This window comes from Trematomus bernacchii, unplaced genomic scaffold (assembly GCF_902827165.1).
Source record: "Trematomus bernacchii unplaced genomic scaffold, fTreBer1.1, whole genome shotgun sequence".
Lineage (NCBI taxonomy): Eukaryota > Metazoa > Chordata > Actinopteri > Perciformes > Nototheniidae > Trematomus > Trematomus bernacchii.
The window spans coordinates 4,155,819-4,181,028 of record NW_022987797.1 but is presented as its reverse complement, the minus strand read 5'-3'; positions in this window follow the sequence as shown (position 1 = coordinate 4,181,028).

The following is a 25,210-nucleotide window of genomic DNA, read 5'->3' as shown; positions in this document are numbered from 1 at the left end:
CAGCAAATGGCATTGTGACCGAAACGAGACACCGACATAACATTAGACATAATGTGGTGATCTACAGTGTCAAATGCTTTGGCTAGGTCAATAAACAATGCAACACAAACTGATTTCTTATCCAAAGCACTGCCAGTCTGAAAGTCTTAGACGATATTAAGGCTAATATCGTCTAAGACTTTCAGACTGGCAGTCACAGTACTGTGCTTTGATCTGAATCCAGATTGCATAGGGTTAAGGATGTTGTGTGAATTTAAAAAAAGTTTTAGCTGAGTAGAAACAAGGGACTCAAGAATCTTTGATAACACAGAAAGATTTGAGATAGGACGATAGTTATTCAACTCCGTGGGATCACCAGCTTTCAAGAGGGGCGATACCAGAGCTTGCTTCCACACAGCTGGCAGTGTGTGAGTGGACAGGGAGAGATTAAAAATATCAGTTACTGGTTGTGCTATAATCTGAGCTGCAATTTTTAAAAAGAACGGGTCGAGGCCGTCAGGCCCGGCTGACTTTTTAGGATCAATTGAGTGCAAACCCTGTAAGACTTCAGAGACCGAGAAATAAGCGAAATCAAAAACAGAGGAGTTCATCTCTTGACTATGGCTGTGAGTACGACCATTTAGAGAGTCATGACTTTGCTCATCAAAAATGTGACCAGCCTTTTTGAAGTGAGCATTAAAGGCATTAGACATACCATCTGAATCTGAAATAAAAGAATCACTGACCTTCAGTTTTTGTGGGAAACTAGAAACCTTCTTGTTCTGAAGTGATTTAATTGTTTTCCAGAATTTAGAATGGTCATTAAAACAATCAGTGGTTAAGCTCAGATAGTAATCAGCTTTAGCTTTTTTAATAAGGGCAGAACATTTATTTCTGAGGACACGAAAAAGAAGCCAGTCATCACTAGTGTTAGACTTTCTAGCTAAGGACCATTGCTTATTTCGATCAGGAATGAGATCAGATAGTTCTCTAGTAAACCATGGAGTGTTCCTATTCTTAACTCTGAATTTTCTAAGGGGGGCATGTCTATTAATAATTGATAAAAAGTGATCAATAAAAAATTGGACGGCAACATCAACAGATGGAATTAACGCTGTGAAGTGCCATTTAACCTCCGCCAGATCGTGTAGGAAAGCCTGCTCAGAGAAGTGTTTGAAGCAGCGCCTGAGCACAATAAGGCCCTTGGCTTTGGGCAACTTAGTGCTCCTAACGCAACCGATAGTGCAATGGTCACTGATATCATTAGGAAAAACACCAACAGACACATACTTATGAGCTGCATTTGTTAGAATGACATCTATAAGGGTATCGTTATTGGGTTTGGCAGGGTTTATTCTAGTGGGACTATCAATAAGCTGAGTTAAGTTCAAAGAATCACAAACCTGCTTAAACTGTGAAGATTTATCACTTAACCAGTCCCAATTTAAATCACCCAATAAAATGATTTCAGAAGAAAACTTAGACAACAATTCAGTAAGGCTAGTAGTTGCATCCATGATGGCCGATGGAGGCCTATAACAGCCAATAACAGTGAGAGGAGCATTTGCTATAGTTATTTGGACTGCTAGCAACTCAAATTGCCTTGGAATTGAAATTGAGTGAAGGACAGAGCACTGTAGTTTCTCAGCAGTGTATATTGCAACACCACCAGCTCTGCCCTTACGATCCGCTCTGAATACATTATATCCATCAATGTGAATAACAGTGTCAGTGACAGACGGTTTTAACCAGGTTTCAGAAACTACAACAATATCAGGCTTAGCAACTAAAAACCAGGTCTTGAAAACATCTAATTTGGGCACTAGGCTTCTAGCATTAACATGCAGAAAACCCAATCCTTGCCTACAACCAAACTCATTCGGAGTTGGCAAATGATGCAAGGAAGCAGAGAAACACTCAGGACCAGGGTTAATGTTAACGTTACCAGAGAGTAATAGCAGTAACAATATTAACAGTCTGGAAGATGATTTTTTCACATGGGCTCTGGACGCGTCACTCCTCAGAGGGGCGGGGCTGCTCCGATCCTTCGATATTAGCGAGTCCAGAGTCAAAAGGGCATACAGGAGAGCGCATTTCATGCCATGAAACGTCAGCTTTTGGTAAAAACTATCCGAAGGAGTCAGCGCTCCAGAGGTTCCACCATCCGAATGTCCGAAGTGAACAGAGGCATCGCTTGGAGGCAATCCGTCAGTTTTGCCGACATGCGGGCTGACAATTAATCCCAGGAAAAAAGCGAACACAAGGGTAGCTTTAGGCAGCATTGTGCTGCAACACACCCAATTCAGGATCCGCAGCTCAGGTCCCAGCAGCTCAGGTCGATCAGCAGCTCAGGTCGACCAGCCCCCGACAGCACGGCAGGACAGACAGCAATCCAGAGTCCGAAAGAGCGACAGCTCAGGCAGAGAGCAAACAATCCAGTCACAGCGAGGCACCGGCACAAAACGACGCAAAACAGCCCAAAAACGTTTAAAAGCTTTTAAAACGTTTTTAAAAGCGCAGCAGACCAATTTAAAAACGGGCCTAAAAAGCTAAATAAAAATTATAAAATGTCAGTATGCACAAGAGGTAGTTAATGCCAAAAAACAACGAGAATGAGACAAACACTAACAGAGACAGAAACAAATCAACGTGCTGCCATCTTGGAACACGAATAACAGGGAGAGCGCCAGCGCCCATGCCTCACACTCAAGCACTGACCCCGTGCAGAGTGAGAGGACTAAAATGTGGTGGGGCTACCCCCCCCCTGCCTCTCGGCAGGAGGGGGGCAGCCCCTCCGCCCCGTAACGGGCCAGCGCGCCCCTTGCCTATCCCGGGACCCTCAGAGGGCCCAGGAAAGGCGAAGGCGCATCAGTCCGGGGAAGGGGTCAGATGCCAACTGACCCACAACCCCCCCCCCCTACAAATCCTGTGTTGCCCCAGCAAGCACAGACGAGGAGAAAGAGCCAGACATGTCCAAGAGATAAAACCTTATAAAGGGGCCTGGCGTCGACCAAGACGCCGCTGTGCATATATCCTCCACACTCACACCGTTGAATAAGGCTGTTGACACAGCTACAGCCCGTGTGGAGTGCGCACAAATCCCCGTGGGGCAGGCTCTCCCTGCCTGTCCGTAGGCATGTGCAATGCACTCGCAGAGCCAGCCTGCCAGGCGTTTCTTGGACAGAGCTTTCCCGATCACCCCGCCCCCGAAGCACACGAACAGCTGTTCGGTGCATCTAAGGGCAGCCGTGTGCTCCACATAACATGCTAGCGCACGCACCGGGCAGAGGAGGTGCAGTTTAGCCTCCCTGGCCCCACCATGGGGGGGAGACTAAAACCCCCTAACTGAATAGCCCTCGACCTGAACGCACTCCTTAGGTCTTTAGGCACAAAGGAGGGGTTCGGTCTAAGTGTCGCGCCGCTCTGGTCACCCCGAATTAGTAAACAACTCGGGTGCACCGACAGAGCAGTTAACTCGGACACTCTTTTGGCCGACGTTAAGGCAAGAAGCAAAGCTGTTTTCCACGACAATGCTTTCAGAGAGGAGAGCTCCAGAGGCTCAATGGTCCCGAGGCCAGAGCCTCGAGCACTAGGGGCAGGTCCCACTGCGGGGTGGAGACGTGCACTACAGGGCGCAGTCTCCTAACCCCCTGTAAAAACCGCAACATCAGTGGTTGATTAAAGGCTGACCTGCCACCAAAATCCCTCATGACAGGACGAGATGGCTGCTGCATACACTTTCACTGTGGAATGCTCCAGCCCTCTGTCCACCAGTAACTGTAAGAAGGATAAAATAGAGCCCAACTCACAAGATAGGGGCTCTATTCCCCGCTCCTCACACCAATGCTGGAATCTCAGCCACTTTGGCCTGTAACAGGCTGTGGTGGATTCTGCTCTAGCTGCCTGGATAGACTGAATAACGCTGTCAGACAATCCACCCTGTCTCAGCCTGTCCCTCTCAGGAGCCAAGCATGAAGAGGATGGCCCAGAGTGGGTAACGCCCCGATTGTACCTGCCCCTTGAGACATCGCCCCCCAGAACTGGGGGATCGCCCAGGGCTGGCCCACCTTCATCTGTGTCATTTCTGAGTACCACGGAGCCCCGACGCGATCCGGTGCCACCAGAATGACTGCCAGACGTTCTCGCCTCACTCTCCCCAGGAGAGGGAGAATGAGACGCAGCGGTGGAAAGGCGTATAGCAGCTTCCTTGGCCATGGCTCGTGTGCAAACGCGTCCACCCCCAAGGGCGGGTCGTCGCTCAGGGCCATGGAGAACCACAGGGCACAGTGGCTCTTGCCCAGATCTGCTTCACCACCTCCGGGTGAAGCACTCGCCTGGCAGGGGGCCGACCTCATGTCTCATGTTCTCCAGTCCCGGGACATGGACGGCCCATAACCACAGCTCCTCCGCTGTCGTCAACAAGGAGGCGGAGCGGACTCCGCCCTGCCTGTTGATATAAGCCACTGTGGTGCTGTTGTCGCTCCTGACCATTACATGTCTCCCCTGAATTAGGGCCATGAAATGCCGGAGGACTAACACTACTGCCCGTAGCTCTAGGAGGTTGCTGTGTCGAGACTCTGTCAGAGCCCAGCGCCCACCTATAGCCCTCTTCAGGCAGGTCCCTCCCCATCCTGTTCTGGACGCGTCCGTGAACACTGTGATGTAGGAGGTCACCCGTCCCAGTGGAGATCCCCTCTGGAGGTGGTCCGGAGACCCCCAAAACTGGAGGTTGCCCTCCACTGAGGGGGGGGGGGATGGTCACCAGCCGTCGTTTGTGCCTCCAAACGCAGGCTGGAGAACCACCTCTGCAGGCGGCGCATATGTAGTAACCCCAGCGGGACCACCATGTGAGCAGCCGCCATGAGACCCAGAGTCTAAGCTGTCACTGTTGCCCCCTGTTGCAGCCTGTGCACTGCCCTGAGAAGGGACGCACGTCTGCTCTCTGACAGGGTGGCACGCAGCGCGTCTGCATCGAGCACCACACCCAAATACAACGCCTGTTGGCGAGGTATGGGGGTGCTCTTTTTCCAATTGATCGCAAAACCTAATTTGGTTAGGTGTGTGATCAACTGTGCTGTGCAAAACATTGCCTGTTCCCGGGACCCAGCCATGACTATGAGGTCATCTATGTAAAAGAAAACTCTCATGCCGTGTGCGCGCAGCGGTTGAGGCGCTGTGGCCACACATCTGCTGAATGTGCGTGGGGATAGGGAATAACCGAACGGCAGCCTGTTGTACTCGTAGGCTATTCCCATGAAGGCAAAACGCAGATACTTTCTGTGCTCTGGAACAATTTCCACATGAAAGTACGCGTCTTTCAGGTCGATGGTGGTGAACCAATCGCCTGGCTGCACAAGCCCTAGTAACTGTTTCACAGTTAACACGCGGAATTTCCTGCAGGGAATATGACGATTCAGGCCGCGGAGATCTAGAATAGGTCTGAATTCCCCTGTTTTCCTGAGAACAAGGAAATACATGGAATAAATACCCTTTTCTCTGTGCTGAGGATGCACAACAGACACAGCCTGTTTCTGCACCAGAGCCTGAATCTCTGCTGAGAGGAAACCCACCTCCTCCTGGGAAGACAGATTTACCTCTCGCATGCCCATAAAAGGAGGTGGGACGCTGCAAAACTGGAGTGAATAGCCCCGTTTCAGCGTCCTGTCCATCCACTTTGTCAGTACACAGCTGAGTTTCCATTCCTCATAACATTGTGTTAATGGACAAGCCCTCAGCTGTGGGGCTGCAGCTATAAAGCTGTGATACTCTCTGATGACCCGCTCCGCCGCAAAACTCCCCGTAAAGGGAAGATTTGCCCGTGGGGGGTCAAAACAGAAAGGGCCGATTATCTATTGAGGACCCTGAACGCACCGCCGCACGCTCACGTGTGAGCGCACGCTCCATCATAATGCTATTTCTGTCACTATGGAAAACAGCATTAACCGGAGCTTTTACAGGCGTAGTGTGTCTTACTAAGGCCCCTGAACGCACCGCCACGCGCCCCTTTACAAGTGCGGGCGTTGCTATAATGCAGCCCCTACCACTATGGTAAACAGCATTATTTGGAGTCTTAGCTTCAGGCATAGAGTGTTTTCTAACAGAAAAACGTCGGCCATAATGTCCCTGTACCTGCATCGTACCATAATAGCGCTGCCTGCAGTTTATCACTCTCATCTGCGCACTCCCACTAGCCTCCTCCCTAACAGGAGCTACAGCTGGGGCGGCGAGTGGGGAATTGGTACAGTCATCAACATGTGTAAGTGTATTGTGGAAACAAAGGGCACTCAGACTTGGATATAGATCAACACCATCTTTATTTTTAAAAGTTTTGACAGGGATGTGGGCATTAAATAGGGAGTCAACTCCGCGAAGATGGAGCTCCCCACCCGGGTGCTCTGCTGTTGTGGAGCCTGCCTCGGTCGGGCAGCCCTTCCCCGTGACTGCCGGTATGCCGGTGCCACGGGGTGGGCCGTAGAGGTGGAGGGCGCCGCAGCTACGGGACCCCCGTGCCGGCGCCTCTCCCTCCGCTTCACTGTCGCACTACGCTCCCTCCCCTGCATGGCAACGCGAGGAGGGCACGTAGCGGGGCCTGAGGAGGAGCCAGCGGTAGCATACGGCTAAGCTGGACTCTCTCCTCCTCTAGGCGGCTGAAGCGCTGGGTGACCGAGGAGACCGATCCAAAGAGCCCCTCCGTGGACACGGGGGCTCCGAGGAGGTCTTCTCGGTCCTTCTTAGATAGGGCCGTGAGCCCTAGCCACACGTGACGAGACGCCACTGTGGCCAGGGAAATCATCCGCCCTGCTGCGGTGGCCACGCCATAAATCAGATTATTCATCTGACTAACAGCGCGGTCCGAATAATCGCTCTCGTCCTGAGACGGGAGGGCGGGGGCGTCTGCCTGAGGGGTGATCAGGAAGATGCCAACACGCCAAGATTATCGGCCACAGCCGCCATCTGCGTACCGAGCTTGAACAATTTATCCAGATATTCCAGGTGTCTCGGTCCCGGGGCAGCGGGGTCAGAGGACGTTTACCCTCCGCCCAACCAGCCGCGGAAGCAGATGGGCCGCCAGGCTCTCATCGAGGGGGGGGCACACCTGGACATGTCGTGTCCGAGCGATCCACCACCTTAACGATACCCGCCATGGCGGCTATCGGGGCCTTCGTTTTTAATGGCTGCTGCCATGTCGCTTCCACACACCGCCATACCTCTGGCAGCTGGGGCGAAACGAAAGTCGGCTGCGCCGGACGCACCAGGCCGTAAATCTCAGGCGGTTTACAGGCCTCGGTGGCAGCGGTGGGGGGAGCGGTAAGCCTACACGCTCCGCCGCCAGAGTCATCACCGCCGGGAAATCGATCCGCACAGACCTGAGAGTTGGACCTCCGGTCAGCGAGGCGTCCTCCTCGTGCTCCAAGCCCGCCTGGTCCCATGGAAGGGAGAACCGGAACGACCTCACCTCGCTCCCCGAATCGCCTACGTCCACGACGTCGAGCTCCAGATCCTCCGACTCCTCCTGCGGGGTAGCCCTCGCCAGGAAGTGCTGCCCACGATGCTCTCGTGTGAGCCGCGGGATCATCTGGCAGTCTGGGCATGTCAGCGTCGGGCCCATATTACCCACCGCATGGTCAGGCCCCAAGGACGTGAAGCAGAAGGGTAATTAGATTCGGGCATTTCGGGCAGGTCCTACACTTTACTCTCTCTTTCTCAATCGTCTCGAAGCTCGTGGAATCACTTCCGCTTGCTGAAGAGAAAAAGGATGATAGTCAGGAGGCGAGGCCTCCTTTTATACGGTGTGATGCATTCGGTTATTCAGAGTGTAGAAGATATATGCACAGCGTCATCACTAGAAATGCTCAGAGCAGCAGACTTCAGATAATGGTTAATGGTCGTGCCCTCAACAGCTCTACGTCAATTATGGGGTGTCATCATATGCCGTTCAAGAGAAGAGAGAGAGGGCGATCAAGAGTGTCATCAAATGCCGTTGCCATGGCGACAGACCACTCGCCATGAAACACGATGTCGCTGTAAGTCCAATGGACACGGTCCAATCGTCCCCCAATCTTCACTTGTATATCACCGGTCCATGCCTCAACAGCTCTACGCCAAATCTGAAATCTCACCATATGCCGTTTCCATGGAAACGGCATATCCCTCGCCATAAAACACGATGTCCCTTTAACTCCTATGAAAATGTTCTCACAACTTCAGTGAAAATGCTCCAAACAGCCCAAAACTTCACAGGTTTGGTAACGATGCAGCCATCCACACATCTAAGCGTATTATGGGATGTCATCAAATGCCGTTGGCATGGCGACAGATCATTCACCATCAAGTTAGTTCAAAAGTTTGCAGTTCAAATATTCTGCTGCTTTTCCAAGCCTTTTTACTTTCTTTTCTTCTCTCATCACACATTCAAGCCCCCAGTGTTCATGTATCATTTCAATCTAAATTCTTCACTTTCTTCTTACACATTACATTTCAGCATAGCAGTTTAGCGTCAGATTTTCAGCATAAAGCATTCCCACTAGCAATTTCTTCAGGAATTGCATTCTCTAGTTAAATGATAATGTGCTAATCCATTACTTTGAGTTGTCATCGCTCAGAAAACATCCCTATCAGGTGTTGTGCCGATAACTAGGACAACTCTCAAGGCCAAGGGTCAGAGAGAGAGGGTCACACTCTCCGGGTGCAGAGAGCACCCCCAGCCACGTGCAAGGAAGCACGAGGTCGTTCGAGATGAGAGGATTCTACTCTTCAACTTTCTGATAAGAGGTGATGCTTCTCTTCACCTTTCTGCTGAGAGAGGATTCTACTCTTCAACTTTCTGATGAGATGGGATGCTTCTCTTCATCTTTCTGATAAGAGGGGGTTCTTCTCTTCATCTTTCTGCTCGGTGGGCTCTAGCAGACAACCCTGCAGGACGAGCGAGGGCTTCAGAGGCCTCTATAATACAAGGTTCCATGTTTCTTGGATGGCTTCTGAAGTAAGAAGATATGATTCTACACTGTATTGAAGTAAACATATATTGTTTGAACGGGTTTTGATAATCACTTAGAAAAAGAATGTTATTCTCACTTTTAAATTCACTGACTTAGAGATTCTGTGTTTCACACACCAACATTGATCCTTATCACCACTAAGAGCCAGATGCTGTTTCTAAGTCGTTAAAGACATCGTAAAATAGGAAAAGATCCCCTGGAAAAGGTAGGGAGGGGAGATCGGGACGGAGATAAGAATTGACTTTTGACCTTAGGGGACTTTGGAATTTCAAGTCCTGGAGAGAACTATTGAACCCGGCCAGAAGCGAATCCAGCCAGTCAGGGCACTTGGGGGAGGTGGTCAGTTTAAACAGCTCCTCCCCAGGGCTTCTCTGATTCGCTTGGGAGAAAAGTGGGAAGGAAGAATCGACAAATCTCCGCCCCAAAGACAGATAGAAATACTGACGTTTGTGTGTGTAAAATTGCTTTTTGGGTTTGGTGAGTTGGTTGACTCCGTTAATCTGTATCCGCATCGCACCATTGACAGAAGGCACTCTCTTCTCGTTCGATGGGTGGTTTGATCCCGATACATTTTGGCCGCATCGCATCACGAATCTAAAAAGTCCGGGGTACTCGAGTACTCTGTATAACTTGTATATGTGTTTGGTTTCCTACTAGAAGTAAACTCAGATAATTTGTTATAACTTTGATTCCGGTGTTTTCAATTCCTTTCTTAATTTAATAGAGATCCAGCCTCATCCAACGAACGGCGCGTAGCAGAGGTATTCTACTCCAACAAGTGGTGACTCCCGACGTTTGTGAGCTGATCTCTAGAAAGGAACACCGACAGCCAGGGGACAGAATCCAGTCCAGGGGGAGGACAAAGAGACACTGTTGACAACTGCAAGCGCGCTATAACACAAAAGGTGAGCAGACACCTGTTTTGAATATCAAAAATCTGTGATTGATTATACTAAAACTTTAGAGTTGTCAGCAGCGTTCTCAGTGTTTTTAGTCACGGTGGGAAATACAATACATATTCTAGTTAAATTAGATTATTAGTGCTTAGAGAAGGGTATTCAGTCCTGGATCTAGAGCAAAAATAGTGTTTGAGTGTGGCGGGTAGATCCCAGCCCTTCACTCACTAAATACGAAGGCTGCAAGGCTAGAAAAAGAGGGTTAAATTCCCCGCAGATCATGATAAGATTGATTAATGCGGTTACCTTGCAAGCGCTTTAATTAAAGACTACTTAGGTGTCAAAATAGGGTTAAATTCCCCGTAGGTCAATATAACATTGATGAATACGGTTACCTTACAGTGCTTTCATTAAAGACTGTAAGGCTGTAAAAGAAGGGTTACATTCCCCGCAGATCATGATAAGATTGATTAATGCGGTTACCTTTCGTGGTGCTTTAAATGTATAAAAATGTCTGTAATTGTAATATGGTGGGTGATAGAGGAGGAGAGAGACGCGACCTCCAACTAATTATTTGGAACGACCGTATCTCATCACAAAACTGTTGTGGGGATAATCAGGCTCATTAAACGTGATGATAAAGAGATTTTGTTGACTGAGTTTTTAACTCTTGACCTGAAGTCGCAATCACCGTGAGGAGATTGTAGAAGCCTACTTCTGGAAGTCACGCTATCTGTTGAAATAAACATCGCACAATAAAAATTTGCCTGAATGTGATATGATAAGGTATGAGAAGCTCTGTGTGATTTTTTAAAGTCAAATCTGTGTAATACTTGAGAGACAGAGAGCAACGAGAAGGTGGTATAATGTCTGAGACCCTACCTCCACCCTACGGAGATAAGGGCTCACAAATGCCACTTATGAGTATCCCATCTAATACTCCTAAAGGAAAACACATTGTTAGACCTGATATTCAGGGATAAGGAATGTTGGAAATAGTAATGGAAGATATTGAAAAATCTTAAACTGGATCAACCAACCATGTTAGTGAACCCTGCTAATATGAAGCTAATACATGTAGAAAGACTAGCAGCAGCTCTGGCAAAGACAATAGGTCCTAGCATGCAAGCACAGAGCGGTAATATGATAAGGGCTATTAAACTGACCCTTTTTGGAAATGGGATTTTCCGTTACATAACGGAAGACTCGATTCAGGCCTTAAAGAACGCTTTACAAACAAGTCAGGGAGTGTTAAATGTGGAGCTATGTTGCTCAAAAGGGAACTTACACTTTTGGGAAGAGATCTCCCTTTCTCTGTCGTGAGGTGCTGCTGGCTCAAAGCAGCATACAGGGTCAAAGACAGGCGTGACCTCTGGAGAGGAAGAAAATCTAAATCTGAACAGACCACAGAGCCCATTAAAAGGTTTTATGGCCTCTACACTGAGAGGAAGATCTGGAGATTGTAAGGAACTCTCCCTGAATATCCACCCCCACACCATTGAGGGGAAGAGTGTTCCTTTCACCAATAAACAAATCATCTCTTAACCAAGTCAGATTTCAAAATAGCCATACCTCAAGTTGTTAAGAAAAGAGGGAGATTCAAAAAGTTATCAATAATTGCCCAGTATATTAAATAAATACAAACGGACACGTATCAATATAAGTCAGATAATATAGACGAGGTCAATCATGGAAGAAGGCTGACATTTAATGCCTGATATATAAGTAATAGTAATAATAAATATATAGCTGATATTAAATAACTGATGTATAAGGCTCGATGTTTCTGAAAATAAGAACACCGTTAACGGCGTTCTATTTCAGAAAAAGGGGGAAAAGGATAGGATATACATCAGACAATATGTATGTGAGATTATTACGTTTTTAGGAGAAATGTATCAATTTAAAATACTAGTTATGGTATTTTTTGTTTTGTTTTATTTGTTGCTTTTAAGAGAAATTGATACATTTAAAATAATCTAGCTTTGGTTATTTTTTGTTTTGTTAGTTTGTTCCTTTTTTTGTTTTATTTTTATTTTTGTTCTATTTTTGATTTTTATTTTGATTTTTGATTTTGATTTTTGATTTTTATTTTTTGAGATGATTTCAAAACCATATTTCCAGCAACTTAAGGGCTTGGTATGAGACTTCTCCACACAGGCTGCTGACGTCAAAAGGGGGACCCGAGAAACACAAGGCCAACACAGCAGATTACGTCTGGTTGGAGGGGACCTCTCATGCCGTTCGCCTAGATGGAAAGGGAGACAACTGGTACCACTGGAGCCAGTCTGCGGTCGGGAAAAACACCTGCGAGGACCCTGGACGACATCAGGACAGAGTTGGCCCTCGTCGCGAGGACCCTGGACGACATCAGAACAGATCTGGCTCTCGTCAAGGCAGTCGACCCAGGAGGCGCCATCAGCAGTCCGGAGGAGGAGGATCGGGAGGACATCTCTCCAACAGTCGACCCGGAAGCCGCCATCAGCGGGCCGGGGGAGGACAATCAGGCCACATCTCTCTAGCAGGCACCCCAGAAGCCGCCGTCAGCGGGCTGGGGGGACGAAGATATGGCAAACCAAGACGGCACAGGGAACTCCATTTCCCGCTGAAACAGGTTGATATAGCCGGTGTGGAACTTTGTCTGAACAATCCATTTTTTTATTTTTTTTGAGGAACTTTCAACTTTATTTTTATATCCCATAATGTAAGGGATTTGTATTTTTTTATTCTACAGAACTATGTGTTACCAAAAGAGGGAAAAGTATGATAATGTCTTTTCTGATTTCTGTGGCTACTTTTATTGCCATTTTGGTGACATGTGGTTGTTGTTGTGTGCCTTGTATCTGCTCACTGTGTGTTAGACTCATCAGTTCCACCATTGAGGGTAGAGTAAAGATGACTCAGCTGACAAGGACTTTGCTTTTTAGACATATTTTATTCTCCCTCCACTGTCATAATAAGTTGTTGTTGTGGACTGTTCCTAAAGGTTTAAAGTGCTCTATATCCCAACTTCTGATGGGTTTATATAAATGTTGGGACAGACACAGTAAGAAGAAAATTGACAGTGGTAATGTTTCAAATGCTATATGTTGATCTCGTGAGGTGAGATCAAAAGAGGGATTGAAGTAAGAAGATATGATTCTACACTGTATTGAAGTAAACATATATTGTTTGAACGGGTTTTGATAATCACTTAGAAAAAGAATGTTATTCTCACTTTTAAATTCACTGACTTAGAGATTCTGTGTTTCACACACCAACATTGATCCTTATCACCACTAAGAGCCAGATGCTGTTTCTAAGTCGTTAAAGACATCGTAAAATAGGAAAAGATCCCCTGGAAAAGGTAGGGAGGGGAGATCGGGACGGAGATAAGAATTGACTTTTGACCTTAGGGGACTTTGGGATTTCAAGTCCTGGAGAGAACTATTGAACCCGGCCAGAAGCGAATCCAGCCAGTCAGGGCACTTGGGGGAGGTGGTCAGTTTAAACAGCTCCTCCCCAGGGCTTCTCTGATTCGCTTGGGAGAAAAGTGGGAAGGAAGAATCGACAAATCTCCGCCCCAAAGACAGATAGAAATACTGACGTTTGTGTGTGTAAAATTGCTTTTGGGTTTGGTGAGTTTGTTGGTTCCGATATCTGTGTCCGCATCGAATCACAAACTTGAAGTCCAATTTCTTCTCGTTTGATGAGTTTGTCTGGTCCCGATGCATTTATCCGCATCGCATCACAAATCTAAAAGCCCGGGGTACTCGAGTACTCTGTATAACTTGTATATGTGTTTGGTTTCCTACTAGAAGTAAACTCAGATAATTTGTTATAACTTTGATTCCGGTGTTTTCAATTCCTTTCTTAATTTAATAGAGATCCAGCCTCATCCAACGAACGGCGCGTAGCAGAGGTATTCTACTCCAACACTTCCTAAACCTCTCCCATCACGGGGGACACACCTGAATGCGCCACTAGGAATACTCAGGTGCACTGCTCTCAAGCAGATAGCAGAAGGAATACAGGCAGATGAGCCTCCGTTTCACTGGGGGATCAACTACAGTGCTCACTGAATGAGCCACACAAAAGCAGAGCAATTCGGGGGGTTGAAATATGGCGCTCTGATGAAGAAGAGTTTGAGCCAATCAGCACCTCAGTGCTAATCTACAGTATCAGGATGCCTTTACACACCAGACACTCGGTGTCATAAAGCGAGGAGGAGAACGAGTCAGGAAAACTGACGGACATGTTCTCCCAGCTCTCCTACAAAGATGAACTTTGAATTGAATGACCAGATGTTTACAGATGTACAATTAATGATTGTTTTTTATATTTCCAATGACCAGACATGTGTTAAATAGTGGTGATTCATATATTTTTGTCAGATCAGATTACACTTTTGCACTAAACAAAATAAGTAAATAAATATCTTCAAATTATAAGGTATTGAATAATAAGATATTTCTAATATTATAACAGATAATGTTAATATCCTTAATCGTCCAGCAATCAGGCTTAACAACACTACTCTTTAATGTATTATCCATGCACAGACAGACCTAAAATGATGTTTCAAGTACTGGATTGTATATGTATAACAATTCATATAACAATTATGTAGCATATTTGATCCTCAAATTAGAGAAGTATAATTTAAAGAAATTGATATTCTATATTCAACATTAGATAAACACAGAAGAACCCTTTCAAAGAACCATAAGTAGATTTTCAGGTAAGTATGGCTAATAAGAATAATTAATTGAGTTAATTTGGTACAGATCAGTGGTAGCATTCACAAATGTATTAATTAAAGTTTTAAGAATGTTTAATCCTTCCTTTCCAGGTTTTTACAAAAGTCTTTCAATATTTGCCTAACTTTTCCTTTTCAGATTGTTAAACATTTTAAGAATTGTTTAATATTTCCCTTCAGATTTTGAAATGACATAAGGATTGATAGTTTAAGTAATGTAATTATGTTATCATGCCATAGTCTTTTGATTTAATATTTAATGAAGCGTAAATATAATCCTAAATTGAAGACACTGCAATTTTGCAGATTACAGATTGATCAAATCACCACTGTGAATTTTATACCTTAAAGGTCCCATGTCATGCTTTTCCGGTTATTATCTGTCCCCTTGTGTGTTATGAAGGTTTTTATGCATGTAAACGGTCTGCAGAGTCAAAAACCCTCAAAGTACACCCTGTAGCGAGTAAAACTCTAACACAGAAAATACCTCCCCACAACGCCTCGTTGGGGATTTCTCATGTTCTTCCTGGGCATCGTGACGTCTGGATACCCAGTAGCCACGCCCAGAGCTATGACGCGATACGGTCATGCGGTACCCGGAAACAAATGGACCAATCCGTCGAGCCGTTACGTTACGTCCGCGGAGCCGTTACGTTAATTGACCAATCCACGGACTTCCTCACACACACACACTCAGTGCAGGCAGCTCTGCTGATTTCTCCTCCCTGGCTGCAGGCTGATAACAGACAGTTGGGATCGCGCCGAAATTCTCTCTGCAGACCCATTCTCACAGCGTTTATCAACCTTTTTCTTACTCAATATCAAGCCACACTTATTGTTTACTTCGGCTGTGAGTTTGTGTGTGCTCAGGATGAGTTTGGCTGTGTTTCGCTGTGTATCGCTAAACAAGGAAACCACACCTCCACGGAGCTCAGTGCGATTCACAACGTCCCGACCAATCAGAGCACACTGTGCTCACAGGGAGGGTGGGGGCTGGAGCTATTGGAGCTCCAACGAGCCGTTAAAGGCAGAGAGTGAAATTCAGTGAATACAGAGGTGAAGTCCCGCCCATCTACTTCCGACCCATGGGACCTTATTTCGGAAAAAGTTTGTATTGAAGTCAATGGGGAGAGAAAAATTATCTTTCGATCCCGTTTGAATTGTGCCACGAATTACACATATGATGTTTGTCAATCTTAACAAATAATTTCCATGTCAAAAAAGTCACAGTTTGTCGTAAAACTGTTGAAATATAAGACTATGAAAAATACGCAACTAGAAAGACTACAAATCCCAGAATCCCGGTCCCACATGCTGGCTCTTACGGAACCGACTAACTCCCCTTGTGTGTATGTACAGCTCTCAACATGCCCAGACTTGGAGTGATTTTCACCTCTTTTAATACTTTTCGCCTCATTCTGAAAGAAAGAAGTGAAATGTGCCAACGTGACGGCCGTCTTGGTGTTGGTGCGAGACGAGAGATGTAGTTCATTGAGCGGTTTCACACAAAGAAAAGTGTTACTTCACAGTTTTACGACACATTTTTATTTTTTTGACTTGCAAAATTATCTTTTAAATTGACAAACATCATATGTGTAATTCGTGGCTCAATTCAAACGGGATCGAAAGATAATCTTTCTCTCCCCATTGACTTCAATACATACTTTTTCCGAAATAAGGTCCCATGGAGCTCCCCCGGAAAGGGAGGTACTTCGCCTCTCTGTACACGTAGTTTACAGAGATGCTGTATGAGAAACCAATGTGAGTTTGGAAAATTGCACAATATAAATCTATTCTAGTAGACCTCAACAATGGAATTATGATCAGTGGAAATGGCCATGACATGGGCCCTTTAACTGTGAATGTTTATACCTTAGCTGGATCTGTTATGATCCTGATTTGTAAATGCTTTTGACTAGTGATTGCTTTGAAGTAAATCTTTAAAGGTCCCATGTCATGGCCATTTCTACTGATCATAATTCCATTGTTGAGGTATACTAAAATAGATTTATATTGTGCAATTTTCCAAACTCACATTGGTTTCTCATACAGCATCTCTGTAAAGTATGTGTATTCACCGGTATTCACTCTCTGTCCTAAACGGCTTGTTGGAGCTCCTGCCCCCCCTCCCTGTGAGCCCAGTGTGCTCTGATTGGTCGAGAAGCTGACAGGCTTGTTGCTGCTCGCACACACACAGACACACACACTGCTGCGGGCTGCTGCAGGAGCAGACAGGCTTGGCGATACAGCTAGAACAAGCTAAACTCATCCTGAGCACACACAAACACTCACAGCCGAAGTAAAAACAATAAGTGTGGCTTGATATTGAGTAAGAAAAAGGTTTATAACGCTGTGAGCATGGGTCTGCGGAGAGCATTTCTCCGCGATCCCAACGTAGCAGTCCGAAAAACGTTTACCCATTTAAACAGTCGTGGTAGATACCTTGTTTGTTTTAAACAATATAAATACACAAACAACAATGAATACTTACAGGTTGTGTACCCGAATCTCCCGCTGGTCCAAACAAAGTAGGAACAGCATCGTTCTTCAGTGCCCTACGCTGTACATATCCGGCATGAATCGCTGAAAGGGAATTTGGGAAGCTTTGTTTCGTGAAAGGCTGGCAGAGGGTATGGCCTCTGGGTATTCACATGTCACAGTCCCCAGGAAGAAAATGAGAAATCTCCAACGAGGCGTTTTGGGGAGGTATTTTCTGTGTTAGAGTTTTACTCCCTACAGGGTGTACTTTCAGGGTTTTTGACTCTGCAGACCGTTTACATGCATAAAAACCTTCATAACACACAAGGGGACGGGTTATAACTGGAAAAGCATGACATGGGACCTTTAAGCTGCAAGCTGGTTTTGATGTTATCGTTTGATAAAGGAGATTAACTAATGATTAAATGTTAAAACATATTAGTTTAAAATAAATGTTTTTGCTATTATGTATCTGTGATTTCACATGTGTTCATTATTATGCTTTTGACAAAAGATGCTCCAAACACTGACGAGAGATGATTTTTCTATTATGATTGGCTGTCTCAATCATTGTGATTAAATATTTCAATCTTATTATGTTGTTATTAATGTGATTGTTATTGATGTAATTGATGTTGTGTAAGTCCACACTCAAATCTGAAGATTCTCATTGATTTAAGTATTGAACTAATTATTATTAGAATGGTTTTTAGGTTATCAAAATTGATAAAAAGAGAGGAACTGTTGGGGAATAATTTGCTTAGGTATTCAACCTTCGACCCAGTTCATCGTTTCCTGTCTTTACTTTCTCTTTTCCCATGGCATAGTTCTACGGCCTTGGGTATTGCTGCTATCTCTCTTAAAGGGGACCTATCATGCAAAATGCACCTTTGTACGTCTTTTATACATGAATATGTGTCCCCGGTGTGTCAGGGAACTCACCAAGTGGCAGAAAACACAACCCTCTCTCTTTTCCTCCATACCCAAAATCTCTAAAAACGGGGCTGCAACGGATCTGATCAAAACTGATCCAGATTTGAAAATAGTCTGACGTCAGTGACGAGGAGCTCCGCCTATATGGCCAACTCTCCACCAATCAGGGGAATGAGAGGTTGCCGTGGCATGGTAACAGCATGGTAACAGCATGGTAACATGATGCTCGTAACTCGGCCCCCTCCTTTGCAGGGGGCGTGGTCAGCTGCAGCGCATGCAAAGACAGGGGTGGAGGAGAGCAAAATAGAGCGAAATGAGGCATGGCTAAAATGCATGATCTGTTTGGTATTTTGAAAAAGAAAACGTATAAATATACCTTATATAGGTATGGCCCTACAATATATTATTCAAATATAGCATGATAGGTCTCCTTTAAGGAGGGGCAGCTGGGCGCATTGTTGTTGCCAGCTTATGACCGAGCACAAGCTGACATGAGATAGTTTATTGTTCAGGGACATCAAGAAGCCCTTCTTTTCTCTGGAACATAGGTTCCCTGGCGCACATTCTTTTCTATGGACGACAGCTCTAGTTAAATTCAGCGTCCATAATTGCACGGCTTCCATTAGGCGCCAGGCCCCTTCATAAGGTTTTATCTCTTGGACATGTCTGGCTCCTTTTCATCGTCTGTGCTTGCTGGGGCAAAACAAGGCAAGGCAAGGCAAGTTTATTTATATAGCACCTTTCAACACAAGGCAATTCAAAGTGCTTTATACAAATAAAAGACATTAAGAGCATTAAAGGTAGGGTAGGTACTGTAAGTTTGAGAAACCGGCTCGAGATACACTTTTTGTTATATTCCATGGAATGCTCTTAATATCCCGATAGCAATGAATGTCTTAAGAGCTTTGACAAAAAAATCCATAAAAGAATGTCATCTGTGGAAGCCGTAGTACTGTAAAAAGTACGACCAATCATTTTAGCCGGCCCGGCTAAAATAACTGGATGGCCTACCTGCCTGTCAGCCTTCCATCTGTGCACAAACTTATCTCGTGCCCTCATTGGTCATGTGCGCGTTCGTGTGTGTTGGAGGAGGGGCTCTGTAAGGAAGTGGCAGATTTTCTCCGGTTGTGTATTTTCAAATTCTAGCGATCTCGAGCCGGTTTCTCAAACTTACCTACCCTACCTTTAAGAAACATATTATAAAATGATATCTAGAAACACTCATTTAAAAGTAATGATATAAAATGACATTTAAAAACACTCATTTAAAAGCAAAGATAATAAAAGTTACAGTGCAGTTTAAGATATGAATATATCAATTAAAAGCAGCAGCAAAAAGAAAAGTCTTCAGGCTGGATTTAAAAGTAGTAAGAGTTGCAACGGACCTGCAGGTTTCTGGTAGTTTGTTCCAGATATTTGGAGCATAATAACTGAACGCTGCTTTACCATGTTTAGTTCTGACTCTAGGGACAGAAAGCTGACCAGTCCCTGAAGACCTGAGAGTTCTGGATGGTTCATAATTTAGCAGGAGGTCAGAAATGTATTTTGAGCCTAAACCATTCAATGCTTTATAAACCAGCAGCAGTATTTTGAAATCAATTATTTGACAGGAAGCCAGTGTAAAGACTTCAGAACAGGAGTGATGTGATCCACTTTCTTAGTGTTGTTGTTTTTCTTAGAGAGCGAGCGAGGGAGAGAGAGAGAGAGGGCGCACCGGTACTGGCGCTGTTGTTATTAGAATCTGGTGCTAGCGGATATAAGAAGTAGATGTTTCTACAACCAGGGTGGAGGAGAGCTCTCCTGTCAGACTGAGAGGCTCAGTGAGGTAAAGGACTCTCTGAGTGTTTAGATAGTTAATTTTAGTCTAAGTTATCTCAGTGGGTCTCAAACGTTTTGACCACAAATTATGTAAACACATATTTCCAAGGCACTCCTTTATAATTATTAGGATAAATAAAAACAGGTTTGAAATCATTCCAATGTATACTATAGGACAGTAAACCAAAAATATCGTTTAAAGTTGGAGAGATACAAAAATATGCATAAATAAATAAATGTTAACTAGGGAAAATAAGATATAAAAACAAAAATAAAATAAGTTACATTCATTTGTTATTGGCTATGGTAGGTTATTGGTTATGTTCACATACTTATTTGATTATTAAAATGTAAACCGATCTTTTTCATATGGGTGTTTTAGAGTTGTACCCCCTAGATCTAGTCTCTAGTAATTGTGTGCTCAAAGTGCACCAGATAGAAGCATTTTACTTTAAAATGTTCAAAAAAATCTTCCCGGGGGGGGGCATACCCCCGGACCCCCCCTAGAGGATGTGACGTCCACCCCCCAATTAAAACATGTTCATACAATACTGAATACATTTGAAGCCATTTTGACGTATATAACCTATGTCAATAAGTTTCTGTTTTTGTAGTGTATTTATCTTTTGTAGAAATCTCGCCTATAATCTCGCCTAGGGCAGCAAATTGGCTAGAACCGGCCCTGGTACTAGGCCTCAAGAGCCTTTCTTGTGCTGGCAGACACATAGAAACAAATTTGCGGGGCGCACTTCGCACGCGCACACACTAAAAAATGTCACGCGCTCCGCGCTCACATTATGCTGGGCCCACGTGCCTTAGCATCGCTGCTATGACTCCATCCTGGGGGAAACACTGGGGTTATTTGTGAATAAACGACCCTCTGTAACGTTTGCATTCAACGGGAGCACTAGAGGTCGAAAAACTTTAAGACGTAATTATAGGTCGTATTAAGCGCTTGAACAAACAACATATTTGGTCGTAATAAGGGCTTGAACAATCGACCCATTTGGTCGTATGAGTTGGAGGACTTGTTGGGATGATGGGAAGTTGGGGTGCGGTGGCTGTTAACCAAAGGCCGGTCAGGGACAGTGTGGCGGATCGATGTTGTAGGACGACAGGGCGTTTATCCATCGGGGCTCCACCCACTGTACCCATAGAGTCCAGTAGAGGGCGGAGCCTGTGTGAAATAGAACGATAGGTTACGTATTGTAACCCTAGTTCTATAAGCACAGGCGGAGCCCTCTACCTAGGGGCCATGTCTTTCCTATGCTGCTCGCTGAAGAGGGTGTAGTAGGATGACAGTCAGGAGGCGTAGCCGCCTTATATACTGTGGGCCTGCGCGCGCATTCAGGTAGGCTCGCCCCGATTGGCCGGCTACGTTGATACAACTTCAGTGTGTGAACGCTCGCATATCATTGATGAGAGTAGTACCCATAGAGTCCAGTAGAGGGCTCCGCCTGTGCTTATAGAACTATAATACAATACGTAACCTATCGTTTTGTTTTTTACCGTGGTAACGACATTCATAAAATGTCACTGGCAATGCTGTCGAAAACTGATATTCTAAGTTTTGACATCCCTATTTTACAATAGAAAACTATACCAAAGTTCATGGTAACCCTTCCAACTGTTGTCACAACACTTTGCTAAAAACAGAAAGGTCGACCTCATGGCCAGACAAGAGAATATTAACACAAATTCATGACAATAGCTGTTCAGATATTTCACACTGAAATAATGTGATGGACCCACCAACACTGAAATCCCTAGAGTCATGGCTAGAGAGAGATTAATTATCAAAATCTTGATCTGTGTGTTTCCTGTTTGCCCCATCCTGATTCTTCCACGTGTGTGTAATCCCCCCCCCCCCTGATTATTCCTCGTGTGCCCTCGTTGATTTGTAATTGTGTTCCTTGTGAAATTCGGGATTCTTCCTCGTTTCATTTAGTTGTTTTGTTTGAACGTGCCTGCTCCCCTTTGTTTTGCATTTGACCGTTTTTTTCGTGTAATCTTTACTATTATTAAGCTCTCATTTTGACCATTGTACAAGGTTCAAGGTTCAAGGTTCAAGGTTCTTTATTGTCAATCTGACATAGCTACAGAGTAATTATGCAGTTGAAAATCTTATGTCACAGGCTTCTCCAACAATGCAACATAATAACATAACATAATAATAATAAGAGCATGAGCAATACAAAAATAATAATAGTTATAAAAATGAAATAAAGTTATGATGTGGAATAGTGCAGTATGAGTCTATATACAAGTTATTGGAATGATATATATATATATTAGGTATTAGATACATACTACTGAGTAGCAGTTGAATGTTTGAAGTTGTTTCAACAGTTCAATTTTTTAACAGTCTCACTGCCCGCGGGAAGAAACTGTCTCCGAATCTTCTTGTCCTTGCCAGGATGCTGCGGTAACGTCTGCCAGACGGCAACAGAAAGAACAGTTTGTGGCTGGGGTGATGGGGGTCTTTGATAATCCGTAGTGATTTCTTCCTGAGCCGCTGAGAGTAAAGGTCCTCCATGGATGGCAGCTCCGTCCTGGTGATGTGCTGTGCAGTTTTCACCACCCTCTGTAAAGCCTTACGATCGAGGTCGGTGCAGCTGCCGTACCAGGCCGTCATGCTGCCAGTGAGGATACTCTCTATCGTGCACCTGTAGAAGTTGCAGAGTATCCTGGAATCCATTTTGAACCTCCTCAACCTGCGGAGGAAGAAGAGCCGCTGTCGAGCTTTCTTGGTGATGGTGGTGGTGTGAAGAGACCATGTCAGGTCCTCAGTGATGTGGACCCCAAGGAACCTGAAGCTTTTGACTCTCTCCACCGTAGTCCCATTGATGGCGATGGGGGCGTGTCCCTCTCCCTGCTGCTTCCTGTAGTCCACAATCAGCTCCTTTGTTTTGCTGATGTTGAGATGGAGGTTGTTCTCCTGGCACCAAGATGTCAGGTTTTCGACCTCCTCTCTGTACGCCGTCTCGTCATACGTCATACTGCTTTTGGGTTGTTTCCCCCCGCCCTTAGAAGTCAATTTATTGTCAAAATAATCATTGATTTTAGTCCTATGGTTAGGATCTTCGATGGTGTTGAATGATGATGCTCAGCATTGCAGTAAAAGGACAAACTGTTTTCATTCCAACAGACTTTCTGAAACATCTACACCAGGGGTGCCCAACCTTTTTTGAACCGAGAGCTACTTTTAAAGTTGCCAGTCTGCCGAGATCTACCAGTCCAAATAGAGAGGCGTAGCCATTACTGACAGCCTACTACCAGGTAAATACACACTTCTACTTGTATAAAACTGACCTTTGTACGATTAATACTTCATAAAATACTGCAGATCCTTTATCTTACCTCTTTCTAATCTACACACATACAAGTATTTAACTGAAGTTACACAACAGTGTTGTTGATACAGAGTTGGAGTTTATTCACACGTCACATACTACAGTGGGTAATGTTTTCAAGAAACATTGAACAGTGCTGCCACATATGACACAGGAAAAAAAGAAAAGACTCTGAACCCTTTCTTTGCCATTATATAAAAATAGTGTTGCTACAAAAGTATAAATTAGGCTTACTCATAAGACAACTCAGATCTGAAGCTACACAGGAATCTGCTGCCAAAGTGCAATAAAAAAGACAAAATTAATAGAATCAAACCCTTTTTTTGTTGCATTTTTAGTAGAGTATAAAAAGAAATGCCTTTAAAATAGGATGCAAGCAACACTAGTTTCTTAACCTGAATTGATAATAGACTATAATCAATTTAAGTTTGCATTCTTATACCATTTTGTACAATAATCATAATGAATAAGTTCAAACAAACTAAAACTTACAGCTGATTAATAACGGTATCTAACTTGAGTTTTTATTATATCAAAACCCTGTTGAAATGCTACTGTTATTTTTACTGTCCCCAAAAAGCGCGTTGGCAGCCTCCAGGAATGCTTCTTTCACAACTTCGCCATCTTTGAAAGACTTCATGTGTTTCGCAAAAACGTGACTGACACGATAAGATGCTATGGTAGGAGCCTTGCTCTTGTTGTTGGGCCTGGTGAAAATGAACTGCTGTGCATTTAGCTGTCCTTTCAGGTCCCTCACCTTTTGGGAGCGTAGGGCAGAATTAGGAGGGAATTCCGTCTCGTAGCGTTTGTGCACTGTTTTGAAATGCCGCTCCTAAATTACCCTTCTTCGGGAAAGCCACGCTCGCATTGCAGATGAGACAGATGGACTTTGAATTGGAATAGATACAAAAAGAATCATCCTCCCACTCGGAGTGAAAATTATATATTTTGGGCTTTTTTGCTTCTGCCATAATTGCGGTCTTGTGTGTGTGCGGACTGTCACTCCTGTTGACACGGACAACGTCAGTGAAATAGTGCCCACTGCCCACCAGCCACGCCCCGACACATGGGGTCACGCCGGCCAATCACAAAGCTTTGATACGTTCAAGTGCATTATTCTGGCACAGGAAGATTATGTTATAGGACATTAACGATAAAACAGAATATTGTTGTTCTATTTTTAGACACATCTCGCGATCGACTGGGAATCTCCGGTCGATCGCGATCGACTGGTTGGGCACCCCTGATCTACACTAACATCTGTTAACGCCAAAGACACGTTATTATCTGATCCTGCTGCGGCGTCAATAAAACAATAACATAGGTCATGATCCTTTGTTGGCTTTTCCTTCATGTCATTGTCGCAGAACAGATTTTTTTGCTTCAACTTTCACTCTGGCAGTATTTGATGTGTCATCTCTCCACATCTGTTATTTTCTCAACCATCCATGGCTGACAATTCTGTTTTTGCAGCCAGCTGATTATTAAAACACTGACTTCTGTGTGAAAGCAGCCATGTTGTTTCATGACGGAAGGAGCCAGTTTGTTTCTTCTCCTTCCTCCTCCTGTTTGAGTCTCCAGACAGAAAGAGATTGTTTTTATTCTGCTGCGTCTGCCGCTGGTTCAGACTGAAAAACCCTGAATGCTTCCTCTCTCTGTAGACCTTCGCTTTAAATAGCCTTCCTTTTCTGCTGCCGACATTCAAGACGCACAGAAACAGCCCTGACCTCCTCCCTCTGCTGACAGACACTTTATTGGTTTGGCTCTTCAGCAGAAGTCAGAGCTCACGAGGAACATGAAGCAGCGTGATTAAACATTCAAACCATATTGAGATATTAGTGACGAGGTAACCTTTTCCAAAATGGAGAGCGAGTTGTGGAGGTTGCTCTTCCGGCTGTGTCTCTGCCTGCAGAGCTCCCTCCCCCACACAAAGAGTGGAGCGGCTGCAGAGCGTAGCAGCTTGGAAATGTTTTCCATGAGAAGTGACGCTGTGGGGGGAAAGGGGGGATGAAAATT